The sequence below is a fragment of the Schistocerca cancellata genome, chromosome 4 (genome assembly GCF_023864275.1).
Source record: "Schistocerca cancellata isolate TAMUIC-IGC-003103 chromosome 4, iqSchCanc2.1, whole genome shotgun sequence".
NCBI lineage: Eukaryota > Metazoa > Arthropoda > Insecta > Orthoptera > Acrididae > Schistocerca > Schistocerca cancellata.
In genome coordinates, this window is record NC_064629.1 from 752,476,675 (window position 1) to 752,490,201 (window position 13,527).

At 44.2% G+C, this 13,527-nt stretch overlaps 1 protein-coding gene and 1 non-coding gene across 3 annotated transcripts in view; one reads left to right on the plus strand and one right to left on the minus strand.

Moving 5' to 3' along the window:
- Positions 1–13,527, plus strand: part of LOC126184342 (zinc finger protein rotund-like) — an 883,010-nt gene that overhangs the window by 818,258 nt on the left and 51,225 nt on the right. The gene's annotated exons all lie outside the window — the stretch shown is intronic.
- Trnas-gga (transfer RNA serine (anticodon GGA)) lies at positions 6,050–6,133 on the minus strand. The gene is given in 2 exon segments: positions 6,050–6,084; positions 6,094–6,133. It is a non-coding gene; the product is annotated as a tRNA-Ser (tRNA).

Consider the following 13,527-nt stretch of genomic DNA (forward strand, 5'->3'; position numbering starts at 1 on the left):
TATACGGAAGAAAAGCCCTGGTCATCTGTTATAGCAACGAAGAGAAATAGAGGGGACAGTTTTCAGGCCGAAATGATGAAAACATTTAGTGACACTCAAGAACGAGTCCGCTTAATAGAACAAATGAAGTATAGGGCCCTGCGTCATGCAAAATTGTGAATGTGATAGAAGCCGACAAAATCTCACATTTGATGAAAGGAGTCGCAGAAGACATATAAGAATAATTCGTCAAGTGGTGCCAGCGCATCGAGAAAATGCAAAAGAAAGGAAGAGAGAGAGAGAGAGAGAGAGAGAGAGAGAGAGAGAGAGAGGTGTCGGACGAAAGAGGTAAGGTTCTCTCCCGGATGTGGTCACAATGGCAGTTGTGGAAACCAATCTCCATACCAGTTGAACGCTTATGAAAAATGGTCTCGGCTAACGTTGAATTACGGTGCAACTAACTTGTGACAACCCAGCATGCGACCAGTGCAGGTGCAACCAATTCCTCCCCCACGTATCGCGCCCCGCAGAGAAACAGACAACACAGGACAACAGACCGGTGGGTCCCCACTACTGACGCCCGGGACTCGTTGTACGTTGCTGCACAGAAAGAAGGCGAGTGATAGACGACTAGTACGCCGCAAGACGTCAACCGTCATAAAAGTCCTATTCGCATCAGTCAACTGCAGACGCTTGGTCGACCTCCGGACAGAAACTCATCTCCGTACCCTGAACGAGGTCTCTCCCCAACATGCCGTAGCTGTTCCCCGTCGCCGTCCAGAGATAGCATATCGCCTACATCTACATGCTTAGTCTCCAAATCACACTTTAGTGTCTCGGAGAGGGTCCAAAAAATCGACTTCAGACTATTTTTCTGCCTTCATATGCCGCGCGGGGTATCCGAGCGCTCTAGGCGCCTTGTCACGGTCCGCGCGGCAGCCCCCGTCGGGGGTTCGAGTCCTCCCTCGGGCATGGGTGTGTGTTGTCCTTAGCGTAAGTTAGTTTAAGTTAGATTAAGTAGTGTGTAAGCCTAGGGACCGATGACCTCCGCAGCCTGCTTCCATAGGACTTACCACAAATTTCCATTTCGAACACCGCGCGGGGAAAACGAATTCTTAAGTCCTTCCGTGCGAATTCTGATTTCTCTTCTTTTATTACGATGATTCCTATGTAGATGTACAACAAAATATTTTCGGAGTCGAAGGAGAAAGATGGTGATTGAAATTTCGTGAAAAAGACCTCGCCGCAACGTATACCCTTTTGTTGTGGTGATTGTCCCATCCCGCTTCATGTATCACGTCCGTGACCTCCCCCCCCCCTCCCCCCCTCCCCAATCCAAGCTGCAAGCTGGTCTTCTTTGAACTTTTTCTTTGTCCTCCATCAGTCCTAGCTGGTAAAGATCCTCTGTCGTTTACCATCTAGTAAAATCATCAGAAGATCGAAAACAAATGCAGAATGATTTAGGTGAGATACTTGTAGCGAGTAGTATATCAGTAATAATTCTGAGACAAATAATTCTCTTATCTGAAGATCACGGGTACACCTGTATGGTTATCTCGCTCTACCCCCCCTTCCGAGGCAATTGCATGTGGTACGTTGAAGGTAAGGATGTAGCCTTACATCAGTCACGTGTCAAGAAAAACGCTCTCTTCCATCGCCCGTGCCTCTCGGGCAATTGAGCGACATAAAAATGGTGGAAAAATGAAGGTCACTGATACACTATGCCGAGATAAGGCCACCCTCCCCCTCTCCCTTTTCTCTCTAGGCCAATAGGTAAACCCACTCCCCCTGCACCATAACGAAAGGATCATCAGCAGCAGACTTATCCTACATAAAATGATGGTAAATACATTACCATAATTTATGAGGTAAGACAATCTATAGGTAAATGCATTGTCCACCGCTCGTGGTCGTGCGGTAGCGTTCTCACTTCCCACGCCCGGGTTCCCGGGTTCGATTCCCGGCGGGGTCAGGGATTTTCTCTGCCTCGTGATGACTGGGTGTTGTGTGATGTCCTTAGGTTATTTAGTTTTAAGTAGTTCTAAGTGCTCAGAGCCATTTGAACCATTTTTGTAAATGCACAAAACTATTTATGCTCCTATTGATTACCTTATCAGGTTTCCTTAGCATCCAAAATTGATTCAGATTCCCCCAACAAGCCAGAGAGAATCTACAACAGTGTATACAAGGTCACTTGTTCCTCTTGCTTTCCCAGATGTCAACCCAGGAAAAAAAAACCTGTCAACACATAATGCTAACTGCCAAAGATAACCCTAATTTACACTAAAACACACATGGGTTATGGTTGGAATAGAGTGCTAACTTAAGCTTTCTTAAACACAGCTTCATGTTCACCGAATCTGACAAAATCTACCTCTATTACCACCTGACAAATATGACATCTATCTGTACTTTCCCGTATTGGGATAACACAAATGCTATCCATCTATGGTTGTCAAAGCTTCATATATATTCTAAAGATACCTGATGGAAATTATGTTTTACACACACACACACACACACACATACACACACACATACATACATACATACAAACACACAAACGCGCGGGCGCGCGGTCCTGTCACATCAATGTAACCACTGTCTGTGTTCAATGTCAATGTGCAATAATCACTCACAGAAGCCACTAGCAGCGGAAGGTATATAAAGCGTGTCCAGGATACACAGAAAACAGTGCAGCTGTTGTAATGCAGAAACGGGGCAGTTTATCTGACATCTAGGAGGGGATGACCATTAACTTTCGGGCCAAAAATGGAAGCATTTCCAAAAAAGTTAAGTTTGTAAACTGTTCAAATGCTGCCATGGTTAAAGTACACCGTGCATGGCAAAATGGCACAATCCAAAGCTGGCGCTGACGCAATTGTGGTGCACGATGGGACATGGAAAACAGGGGTAAACAGCAGCTGCGGATGTAACGGGCGAACAGACGTGCAGCTGTTGAGCAACTGGCCGTTCAGATGAACCAACGGGCTACCAAAAGTGTCTCTTCAACGACTGTTCAACATGGATTTTTTGTCATTATTTACAACTCTACTATAATTCAAAACAACCTTATAGTGACAGCACTATAAGTGTACTAATAATGCAGGAGCGATCTTGGTATGTATTTGTTGCAGTGTGCTATTAGTGTATTTGTTTAAATGTCAATCTGCGCTAATTGTTCAGCATTTAAAGTCCCATATTTACATGTATCTTCTTGAATAATGGGTATTTGGGAAAAATAGGTAAAGTTATAACAATTTCTGCCAATATTGCAGATAGCAAGGTGGATACTCATACACTGGAGTGCTTACAGAAAAATTCGGGACATCATTAACTTATAATAATTCAGCAATGACCCGATCAAACTCTAATTGTCAAGTGTCTTATGTTATAAATTACTGTAACACACTGAAACGATAAAGAAACTGATACAGGCATACGAATTGAAATACAGAGATATGTAAACAGGCAGAATACAGCGCTGCGATCGGCAACGCCTATATAAAACAAGTGTTTGGCGCAGCTGTTAGATCGGTTACTGCTGCTACAATGGCAGCTTATCAAGATTTTAGTGAATTTGAACGTGGTGTTATAGTTGGTGCTCGAGCGATGAAACACACCATCTCCGAGGTAGCGATGAAGTGGGGATTTTCCCGTACGAGCATATCTGGGATGTCTTGCAACGTGCTGTTTAGAAGAGATCTCGACCCCCTCGTACTCTTACGGATTTATGGACGGCCCAGCAGGATTCGTGGTGTCAGTTCCCTCCAGCACTACTTCAGATATTAGTTAAATCCATGCCACGTCGTGTTGCGGCACTTCTACTTGCTCGCGGGAGCCCTACACGATATTAGGCAGGTGTACCAGTTTCTTCGGCTCTTCAGTGTATATCCTGTCATTTTGCAGAATATGCCATGACGTCGTTAAATTATAGTAATTCAGCCATGCGACAGTCATTTATTACAATATCAATGTGTTTTATATTATAAATTACTTTAACATGTCCTACCATTTTGCCGACTCAGCTGCACCCCAGTTACACACTTTAAATGCAGGAACCCTGACAAAGTACGGTAATAATTACCGTATTTTTGAAGTAGGATAATTCTGGTTGGTGATGATACTTTCACTATGCTGCAGAGAGCACAAATGGCGAAACTCACACAACTGGAATTGTAAAAAAGGGGGAGTGAGGACTTGATTTAATTCTTCCTATTGTCTTAGAGAGAAAACATTGATATGGATGGGTGACCTTGTCTTAGATCACTTTTTAGGCCAGAACCGGCACAGTGAATGGTGACGTTCATTTTACCACCTTTTTTATGTCACGCATTTGCCCGAAAGGCGTGGGTGGTGGAAGGGAAGGGGGCTTATTTTGACACATTACAGACATCAGATTACGTCCTGACGAAGAGTGTACCACAGGCAACGGCCTGAGATGTGAGGGCGTAGGGGTTGTGAGCGGCGGATGTTCCCCTTAGGGGTTTCCCGTGACCCTGAAATACTTTCATTATTTGTTCCAGAACTCTCACTGATATACTACTTTTGACTGGAGTAAAAGGGGCAATTGAACCCAAACAACGAAAAGTATGCGGTCATCCGAATGAGTTCTGAAAGGAATCCGTTAAATTTCGGTTACACGATAAATCATACAAATCTAAAGTCTGTCAGTTCGCTGAAATACGTAGGAATTGCTGTTATTACAAACAACTTAAACTGGAATGATCACATAGAAAACGTTGTGGGGAAGGCGAACCAAAGACTGCGTTTTATTGGCAGAACACTTAGAAAATGCAATAGATCTGCTAAAAGAGGCTGCCTACGCTACTCTTGTCCGTCGTCCTCTGGAGCATTGCTGCGCGGCAGAGGATCCTTACCAGCTAGGATTGCAAACAAATGAAGAGGGCTGCTAAGATTTTCCCCTAAAAAGGTTTATATATATAAAATAGGAACGTTAGATAGCTTATAATACTTCCTTCGTGAATGCCAGATAGCATTTCTGCTTTGCTCGATCACTTTCCGTCAGTTACTACGAACTGTGACTATTCTGATAGGAAATTACGAATCCAGTCGCACGTCAGAGACGGTGCTACATAGGGACACGCATTGATTGGAAGCCGCTTGTGGGGAACGGAGTCGAAAATCTTCTTGAAATCTAGAAATATGGAATCAGTCTGAGATCCTACTGAGATAAGACTCATGGAAGTAAAGACCTAGTTGTGTTTAAGAAAAACGTTATTTTCTGTATCCGTGCTGACTACGTGTCAACAGATATTTTTCCTGGATTTTATTCATAATGTTCAAACACAGAATATGTTCCAAAATCCTACTGTGAATCGACTGCCATTGATATGGACCTGTAGTGGATTACTCTTATTTCCTTTCTCGAGTATTAGAGTGACCTGCTTTCCCAGTCCTTAGGTACGGATTTTTCATCACCGACATGCCGAATTCAGAAAACTAAGTGAGGTGATCAACTATGGAGGAGAGACTACAGATGAAAATCCTCCATGGACGGTAGTTACCAAAATTACAGAAAATCTCATCAACATCATTATCGACGGCCAGCCTGTCATGACCGGATTCCGTGATACGAAAGCGATTCAACTGAAGGCCACGAATTGGAAATACGTCCAGCCGATAGGAACATGTATTGCAAGAATAACTATCAATGACAGAACACAAAACTTCAAATTAGTGGGTTTAACAGAATGTTGTCGTGATGTTATTCGCGATTAGGACTTCTTGTAGGCATCACAGACTCTCGAAGACCAAGGCTCCAGATTGACAATACTATTGCAACACGTCCACTTAACAGAGACTGCCCTGCGCGGTTGCTTGCCTTTGAAGACGTTGTTTATTTCGCCATAATCAACTTGACGAGTGCCAATCGTCAGTCGAGATACTCTGTTAAACTGTGAAGCTTTTGTCGATTGCAAAAAGCTGGTTATGGCTAAAATGGTTCACATGGCTCTGAGCACTATGGGACTCAACTGCTGGGGTCATAAGTCCCCTAGAACTTAGAACTACTTAAACCTAACTAACCTAAGGACATCACACACATCCATGCCCGAGGCAGGATTCGAACCTGCGACCGTAGCGGTCGTGCGGTTCCAGACTGTAGCGCCTTTAACCGCTCGGCCACTCGGGCGGGCAAAAAAAAGCTGGTTAGGCTCACAGTATAAATCTGCATCCCATCGACGATCTTAAGCATTGTAATTGGTTACGGAGAACTGTGGATCACTGCCACGAGCAGCCACAACTCATCCTTAAAGGTATGTGCTTAGGAACAGCCTAGCCAGTCCAGGGAGGGCATGACGTTGATGAAGAACCGTGCTCCGCTACCACTACAGACAATGCAGGAGAGGAAGCTACTATCAATAGGATCTGGTCTGACGGATGAACAACGTTGGAGAGTGGTATCCATTCTGCTTCAGATTTCGGATGCTTTCAGATCTGGAGTGAAGAAAGACAGAACAAGCAACCGGTGGCAAAGCATCGTAACAGCGCTAGGGATCATCCCGCAGTTAGCCAGCGCTCATATAGAGAGTCGACGGCTGAATGACGGATAACCCGCGAGAAAGTGAAGGAGATGCTGCAAGGTGACATCAGTGAACTTCCTGTGTCCCTGGTCCTCACTGGTGGTCCTGATGGCACATGGCATTTCTGCATCGACTACTGATGACTGAACAAAATCATGAAGAAAGATGTCTATCCGTTGCCGCGCATTGATGACACCCTGAACTGCTTGAAACGATCAAAGTACACTGCTGGAAAAAAAATTATTGGTCCTAGAAAGACGACGTTGAAAAAATGGTTCAAATGGCTCTGAGCACTATGGGACTTAACATCTGAGGTCATTAGTCCACAAGAACTTAGAACTACTTAAACCTAACTAACTTAAGGACATCACACACATCCATGCGCGAGGCAGGATTCGAACCTGTGACCTTAGCGGTTGCGCGGTTCCAGATTGAAGCGCCTAGAACCGCTCGGCAAAGCGGCCGGCGACGACGTTGATTTTGATCCGATGGATGCATATGCCACCTGGTAGATAATAGGCGCACTCATAATCGTTCCAGTGTCGTCCGGCAACAGATAGCGTAGTGGCATAGCTACCAGAGCTCCATTTGTTCCTACCCTTTAATGCGGAATGCTCACAGCGAGAATTCCCGCCGGCCAGTGTGGCCGAGCGGTTCTAGGCGCTTCAGTCTGGAACCGCGCGACCGCTACGGTCGCAGGTTCGAATCCTGCCTCGGGCATGGATGTGTGTGACGTCCTTAGGTTAGTTAGGTTTAAGTAGTTCTAAGTTCTTGGGGACTGATGACCTCAGATGTTAAGTCCCATAGTGCTCAGAGCCATTTGAACCATTCGAGAAGGCTCCTGGTGGTTCAAAGCACCCAGCTACAGAGACGCACTCGTGCTTCTTACAGCCAACTGGACGAGTTTGAAAAGGATCAAATTGTAGCCTTCCGAGTGGCGGGATGGTCCTTCTGGAAAACTGCCACACCCGTTGGATGTGCTGCGTCAGTTGTACAACGATGTCGGTATCAGTGGTCACGTGAACATTCTCACACCCTTAAACGAGGTTCTGGACGCCCACGCAGTACACACGCCTGCCAGGATCGTCATATTATAAGGGCAGCAGTGGCAGATCGTATCTACCACGGCGTAGATAAGAAGGCTTGTGAATCCTGACGTGTCCACACGAACTCTTGCGACCCGGTTATTAGCAGTGGGACTACGGGCACTAACAGCTCTAGCCCGTCTCTTACTAACGCCACAACATAGGCGTGCACGGCTGGAATGGTGCCGTTAGAGTATCAGTTGGAAAATGGAACGGCACGCAGTGATCTTCAGCAATAAAAGCAGATTCTGTTTGCCCGCAAGTGATGGCCTTTTTCGCGTACGACGTATACCTGGTGAGCGCTGTCTCGTACAGTGCATTCGCACAGGACACACTGGCCCCAAACAAGGTCTTATGTTCTGGGGTGCGATAAGCTACAGCTCTCGTTCACCTTTGGTGTTCCTGGAGGGGACGCCAACCAGCTCTCGGTACGTGCAGAATGTTGTTAGACCTGTTCTTTTGCCATTCTTGCAATGGGAACGTGATGTGTTGTTCCAACAGGATAATGCTCGCCCATACACTGCCGTACTCTGCAATATGTGCAGCAACTTCCCTGACCAGCACGATCTCCGGACTTGTCTCCAGTCGAGCACGTGTGCGATATGATGGGACGAGAGGTGACTCGCACGACTCTTCAGCCAACAACTCTTACAGAACTATGTGAACAAGTCGAGCAAGCGTGGCATAACGTATCCCAGGACGTGTTCGTCATCTGTACGATCGACTGGCTGCCAGAGTGAGCGCCTCCATCGCCGCCCGTGGAGGCTGCACCACGTACTAATACTGGTATTTCAGCATGGGTCCATAACTGGTACCTCAGAACCGCTTGTGCTATTGATCTGTAAATGTAATCGTTTCATATACTCCACATGCCCTGTTTCAACAATAAGTTTTAAGTGAATTGGAAATCTCTAAAAGGGTGTGCTAACTTATGTTCAGCAGTGTATTTTTCACCTGTGGATCTGCCGACAAGCTACTGCCAAGTCGACACTGATGACGCTGACTGGGAAAAGAATGTCTTCATAACACCTGACGGCTCTGTGAGTTCGAAGTTATGCCGTTTGGTCTATATAATGTTCCCGCCACCTTCGAACTTATAATGAACAACCTGTTCCGATACCCTAAATGTATGACGTGCTATTGCTATCTGGATGACGTTGTCGTTATTTGTAATACATTTAAAGAACTTCAACCCCGTCGAAATGTGCTCAGACTGCAGATCTCCGCCTTAGTTCGAAAAAGTGCCGTTTTGTCACCTAAGGAATAAATATCATGGGGTATCTAGTAAATGGGGATGGAGTCCGCCCCAATCCAGAGAAAACAACACCAATCACAGATTTTGCAAGAACTACTGTAGGAGGATGCCATATTTTCCTGGAACGAGGCGCAAGAGAGATCTTTCCTTGTCTTTACGGAAGCGCTAACATTTTCTCGAGTTCTGTCATTGTATGACTGGAATGCCAAGGCAGAACTTCACATTGACACTAGCTGGTTTATGATAGGGACAGTTCTATTTAAAATTCTGGAAAGTGCTGTAACGAGTACTCTCCGAGATGAACTACTCTAGAACTGAGGAAGCGTACCTTGCAGTTTTTTGGGCCATCAACACGTTCCCGCCGTATTTATTTGGTGAACCATTCACCATAGTGCCGGAACGTTGCTGGCTGACTAGCCTGAAGAATCTATCGAGGCGACTGGCGAGATGGGCAATAAGACTTTAGGAGTACAACGTCACAGTGATATACAGAAGTGGGCACAAACACAAGGACTCTGACCGCCTTTTAAGGAATCCTTTGGCGGAACACTAAGCGTGGACGATATCGCAGTCATCGCTGCGTTAAATGACATTGCTGCTGAAGAGAGGGAAGATGCAGCATTGCTGAAAACTATAGAAGCCTTGAAGAATGAGGAACCGAGCAAAGTAGGATTCCAGTTAATAAACTGAATATTGTGTAAGAGTAACTATGATCCAGTGGGTCAGAAATAGTTGCTCGTCATTCCACCTCATCCGTCATTCCAGTTCGGGTGGAAATTTCAAAATTTTTAGGTGTCAACGCTACTGAGAATTTAAACTGAAAAGAAAACAAAATTTTGAACTCCTAAAACAACTTATTTCAGCCACATTTGCACTTCGAATCATTGTAAGTTGACATATTTTGTATATTTTCATTCAATAATGTCATATAGACAATTTTCTGGGGTAATTCATCTTCGGGAAAGAAGGTCTTCATTGCTCAAAAACGTGCTTTAAGAATAGTATGTGGTGCTATGGGACTTAACAGCTGAGGTCATCAGTCCCCTAAACTTAGAACTACTTAAACCTAACTAACCTAAGGACACCACACTCGAACCTGCGACCGTAGCAGCCGCGTGGTTCCGGACTGAAGCGCCTAGAACCGCTCGGTCAACGCGGCCGGCCAGATCAAAAGGAACGATGATATACATAATTAAAATACCAGAAGAAAAAAAAACATTCATTACTCTATTTTAGGGCTGCCTTATCACAAAAAGGGGCGCATAATGCTGCCACCAAAATTTTTGATTACCTACCCAATGACATAAAATGTCCAGCAGACAGCAAAGTTCAGTTTGAAAACAAACTGAAGAAGTTTCTCCTTCAAAACTAATTCTAGAAGAATTTCTATTACTGTAATGCATAAAATGTGGTAGGTAGGAATTACTAACTCACATCAGTATTTAGAAAATAAATAAAAATATAAAAAATAAAAAAAATCAACCTTGTAAACGGTCTGCGTGTACCCATATTTACACATGAATGTTTCATGTGAGTTTAAAACGACTCGTTCGACATCATTACGATTAAACGTACAAGTGATACATGGAACATGAAACTAACCCACGAATGCAATAGCCTCTACATTGAATGTTCTGACAGCATATGCGAGCGCAGTAAAGTCGGTGTCGAATGCTCTCTTAAAATCTATATTTTTGATTCGTAAATGATAACATCTTCCGCAAAAACGCATATGAACCTGCGTAATCAATGTGTTACGATAACTGAACGTTCAAGTTGACACAATGTTGCGTGGAAACCGAGTCACAGGTCGTGCCGAAACGGAAAAAGCACTTCTTTTCAAAAAACCTCACCTGCCAATACGCAACCACACAACTTGTTCGTTACGAATCAACTAGAGTAACTGCTCAATTGGAGAGACAATTGCTTGATTTGATACAAAAACTCGACAGAAACGCTAATTCAGGATGTGAGAACGACGGTTAGACTCATGTCCCTGCCGATATTCGATCTAACTAACTTAACTATTGCCACAACAATATCGATATGTACTTTTACGTCGCAACAGAAACTTTCAGCCGAATTATAATTGATATCTCAGATCAGAGCCCGCAGCTCGTGGTCGTCCGGTAGCGTTCTCGCTTGCCGCGCCCGGGTTCCCGGATTCGATTCCCGGCGGGGTCAGGGATTTTCTCTGCCTCGTGATGACTGGGTGTTGTGTGATGTCCTTAGGTTAGTTAGGTTTAAGTAGTTCTAAGTTCTAGGGGACTGATGACCATAGATGTTAAGTCCCATAGTGCTCAGAGCCATTTGAACCATTTCTCAGATCAGAAATGAAGGAAGGAAGATTAAGGTTTAATGTCCCGTCAACGACGACGTCATTAGAGAGAGAGCACAAGATCGGATCTGACTGGGGAAGTATAGGAAGGAACTCGACAGTGACCTTTTCAAAAGAACCGTGTCGGAATTTGCCTTACGTTAGTTCCGCAAACCATGGAAAATATAGATGTAGATGGCCGGACAGGAATACTTCCGTGGCGAGCCCAGTGTCATAACCACTGTATCACTGAGCTAGGCCTGGTAGCAGAAGCTGATGAGAAACTATCATCAAAAACCATTTCATGTGCACCAGCAGTAAACGCTTCCTTTAGACTTTTCCTCGCATTATGCATCCATGTTGCTCTTGCACGTTTCCCAATATCATCTTCCCACCTCCCATTACGCCGTTGTCTCGATCTTTTCTTATTTCTTCGCCCCTCGGCCTCGTCCGTTCCTTGATATACTGCTTCTTTTCCCGTCTCCTCCGAGTAATTCCCACCATACATTTCTGCACTGTTCGTCGATAAAACTCCAGTTTTTGAATGAATACTGTATTCTGACTGCCCTCTGTCAAAACTGGTGATACATACTGATTGTACGCTTTCCCTTTTAGACACAGCAAGGGAAACTTCGTTTTGAAAACTTCATTTAGTTTACCATAAGCATTCCAGAGCATTTCTACTCTCCTGTCCTCAACTGACTAAAACATGTCAGCCGGTTAATATGTAAAGTTTTCTATTTCCATGTATTTATTGTACATTAATTGAGACTTGTTATAATTGATTTTAAAGCCCATTGTCATCGTCCTCCTTGCTGTATAGAGGCAGTCTCAATCCCAGTTAAGTGACAGAGATTTTTCTGAGCTGCAGATCACTCTACATAGATGTCAGATCCATTCAGCCTACTGTCCAGCTGATTATCGGAAATGTTAGAAAATTAAATATAATGTTGACCTCATGATTCTCTGTTCTTCGACATACTGGACCCCTCTCTCTCTCTCTCTCTCTCTCTCTCTCTCTCTCTCTCTCTCTCTCTCTCTCTCTTGCTCCTAGAGTTCACTCGGAACATACGACAATGGAAGCTACATCATTTGTGTGATCGTTCTCCCAACTAAGATAGGAATTTGGGAATTCGCGATATCACATCATTTAATGACTCGTACCTCACTCTTCTAAAAAGCGAATTTCTCTAATTTTTCTGTCATGGACACTATGCGAAATGTGCGTCGGAGGAACCAGTATGTTTCTTGACTGGTTATGGGATGTAGAGTCGCCGAATTTTGTAAGGCTCTCCGCGAAGCGGAACGCCTTTATAATAGCCCCTTCCCATATGGCGATTTGTGTGTCCCTTCCGCTCTGTCTAAACGGAGGTGCAGCTCTTGATTGAATCTTATGTACATCCTTTCTTAATCATCAAACAATACCCGGTAACTAGTTAAACAAGGTTTTCGATAAGTGCGCACGAATGACACATCCATAGAGTTCTTCAAACAAATGAGGCTGGAATCAGCGTTCCCCATCACTAGATTCATGTGGTCTTTCCGCCAAATCGCTCCGGACAGATACTCCGAGATTCTTGACGTTTGTGACTAATTCCGATCGTGTATTCAAAATTTTAATTTAATGGTATTCATTCTTTTTGTCGATTTACGCATGCTACCTCACATTTATTCGTCCCGAATGTCAGCTACGACTAATTCCGATCGTGTATTCAAAATTTTAATTTAATGGTATTCATTCTTTTTGTCGATTTACGCATGCTACCTCACATTTATTCGACCCGAATGTCAGCTACGAATCTTTGCGCAAGAAGCTGTCACTGCATTTTACAAGAATTTTCCAAGATGTCTCCACACTGTACACTGCTGCGTCGTCTGCGGGAAAGCTCGGGGAGACACCGGCGTTACACATCACTGACTGACGATGCGTCTCCATTAAGAACGACGCACTGTTATTTTCGCATCTGTGCGACGGTCCAAAGTTGGCATTGTTTTGTGATCTTCGCCGAAGCAAATTAGCAAGGCAGAATTTCCTGTTTTATCCCTCATTTTGGCATCCGTTTCGATGTCATCATATCAACGAGCACAAGGGCAGTTCCATTTATCGATTTTAAGTAGGACCAAAACTTTTTAAGATTTTTGCATCTTAGCAGGTAAGCTCTTACTTTGGAATGGTTAATCTCTTCCCGCAAAGCTTTCGTTTCATTTGCTTTGTTTGTTTCAGTTCTTTTTTTTTCGTCAGAAGGGATTCCGTTTCACTTGATTCTGCCACGCTTCTCTCTCTGTTTTCTTAGTAACGTAGTTAAATAAGGAAAAAAGTAAAATAACCTTCTGTCAACAGGCTCG